Source organism: Myodes glareolus, chromosome 8, assembly GCF_982192425.1.
Source record: "Myodes glareolus chromosome 8, mMyoGla1.1, whole genome shotgun sequence".
Classification (NCBI taxonomy): domain Eukaryota; kingdom Metazoa; phylum Chordata; class Mammalia; order Rodentia; family Cricetidae; genus Myodes; species Myodes glareolus.
Window position 1 is genome coordinate 82,168,710 of NC_142033.1, and position 2,720 is coordinate 82,171,429.

Here is a 2,720-nt window from a genome sequence, read left to right on the forward strand (position 1 = left end):
GTTTGCCCCCTTTTTCTTCCAGTGGCCATCTCATCAAGCAACTGTTAGTAACTGGATAACTCTTTGCACAAAGGGAAAGATAAAACTAAATCTTAGAACTTCTAGAAAACAGCCATAATGGAAACACAGTATATCAGAATCTAAACTGCACAGCAGCAAATACTTATTTCAGTAAAATGAAGACAGACAGAAGATTTGCCAATTCAAAATGCTAGGGAAAAAATATCAACAAAAGAAAAGTGAAAATAAACCAAGACATAAGAGCTTGGAAGAAAGCAAGCAACAGAAGAGAAGAAGGCGGGTTAAAGTTACACGGAGACTCTAGTGCAATCTCCAGGTGAGCATGGAGGCGCCCGCTCGTAATCCTGCCAGAATTCAGAGGATTCCTGAGCTCCCTGACCAGCCAGCCTAGGCTACTCTGCAAACTCCAGGCCAAACAGAGCCAGGCCAGAGAGAGATGCTGTTTCAAGACTCCAGGTGGATGGCTCTGAGGAGGCACCTGAGGCTGACCTAGCAGCAGGTGCACTGCACTGAACTCACGTGCACAGCTAAACACACAAACAGTTTTTAAAAGAAAGCGATAACAGAGAGGCAATAAAACCATGCACTTAGTAGATATTCTGCAGATACCTTTAACATCTAAATAACAATGGCATTTTTTTTTTTTGGAAAATGTATTTCCTCAGGCTTGATCTCAGTAGAGATGAAAAGTTTCCTCAGGACCAAAGAGAGAAATTTGTAAAAATGGGTCTTTTCAAGTCCCATGGTTAGAAGCTTGCCTGTCAGCCTGCCTTTCCTCCCTCTCTTTTCCCCTTCTCTTTGATTGTTAGTCTGTTTTGACTTTGGTTGGGAAAGGAAGCCAGGGCCTTTGTGTAGTTAGGGTGAATGCTCTGCCACTGAGCTATATCCTTATCTGACCAGATGTTTTCTTAGCAAAAATCTGACAAACCACTATCAAAAACCTGCAGTGCTACTTCAAAGATTCTATCACTTCAAAAAGGGGAAACAGGATGGATGCATAACCTGGATTCTCAAGCTTATAAACGTAGGATGAAGAAAAATAGCGATAAGCCACCAACTACTATCAAGACAAAATGTACTTTACAATGGTGAGTAGAATCCAGCATTTCATTTCAATCTGAGCTCCCTGGGGCTCCATGGCACTTACTGTAGGAAGAAATGGTGATGCAAGGGGAAGGAAGAGGTGGCCACAGTGGCTCACAACTGCAACCCCAGTGTTCTAGGCGGCTGAGGGAGGAGGGTGTTAGGTATGAGGCTAGCCTGGTTGTGGAGTAAAACTCCCAAATTCTTCAAACCCAAACAAAACCAACCCCAAAACCAAGGCTTGGAAAATACAGGGATCCATATGGGTGCATAAGCACATGGACCCATGTATATCATGTATCTTTTGTATATATTTTATAATTTATTGCTCACTCAATCAAAATTCCTATTTTTCATTGAAGCCCAATAACTTTATTTCAAAATTGATCTACAAAAATAAGAGATCTCACCTTGCAAGGAAATTCTGAAGATAAAGGACTATTTTGGAGGCCTTACCCTTCATATATGGAGAGATAATAAGAATTTAACTATAACCAAAACATGTCTAATGAAATATTTACAAACTATTCACATGATTACTGCTTATTGACTTCTCAATATAAATACCTCTCAAGCTTATTAAAATTTCTGTTAAAAATGGGTCAAACATTTGAAATAGTACTTTAACAATGCTTAGTGGTAAATGACCTCTTAAAATACCTAGCAGTGGCTTTTCAAACATTACCATCCCTCTTGCCACTTGGTGCAGCCATGATCAACCCCACCGTGTTCTTCGACACCTCCACCGATGGCTAGCCCTTAGGCTGCATCTCCTTCAAGCGATTTGCAGACAAAGTTACAAAGACAGCTGAAAACTTTCATGCTCTGAGCAATGGAAAGGATTTGGATATAAAGGTTCTTCCTTTCCCAGATTTATTCCAGGATTCATGTGCCAGGGTGGTGACTTCACACGCCATAATGGCACTGGCAGCAGATCCACTTATGGAGAAGAATTTGAGGATGAGAACTTCATCCTGAAGCATACAGGTCCTGGCATCTTGTCCATGGCAAATGCTGGACCAAACACAAATGGTTCCCAATATTTTATCAGCACTGCCAAGACTGAGTGGCTGGATGGCAAACACGGGGTCTTCGGGAAGGTGAAAGAAGGCGCGGACGTTGTGGAAGCCATGGAGCGTTTTGGGTCCAGGAATAGCAAGACCAGCAAGATCACCATTTCTGACTGTGGACAACTCTAATTATTTTGCCTTGCAGGCTTCTTACCCACCAGACCATTCCTTCTGTAGCTCAAGAGAGCACCCCAGCCCAGCTGCTCGCAGTACCCTGAAGTCTCTGTTCTCACTGAAGTCCTTTGGGTTCCATATTCTCCTCTTGCCCCTTCAAGTCTAGCTGAATTGCAGAGTTAAGTTTACGTTTATGATAAAAACTAAGTAAGGACCCAAACCCCAGCATTATAAATTACGAAAATGTGAATTAAAACAAAAATGAGATACTACCATCTACCCATTAAAATCTCTAATACTTTAAAAGTTTAAGATTAATAGTTAATTTTATATGTCAGTGTGGTCAAACATTATTCTAGAGCAGTGGTTCTCAACGTTCCTAATGCTGTGACCCTTTAATACAGTTCCTCACGTTGTGGTGGCCCTCAGCCA

General features: G+C 41.6%; 1 pseudogene; it reads left to right on the plus strand.

Moving 5' to 3' along the window:
* Window positions 1-1,958: 1,958 nt before the first annotated feature.
* LOC148121202 (peptidyl-prolyl cis-trans isomerase A pseudogene) lies at window positions 1,959-2,303 on the plus strand (annotated as a pseudogene).
* Window positions 2,304-2,720: the final 417 nt, after the last annotated feature.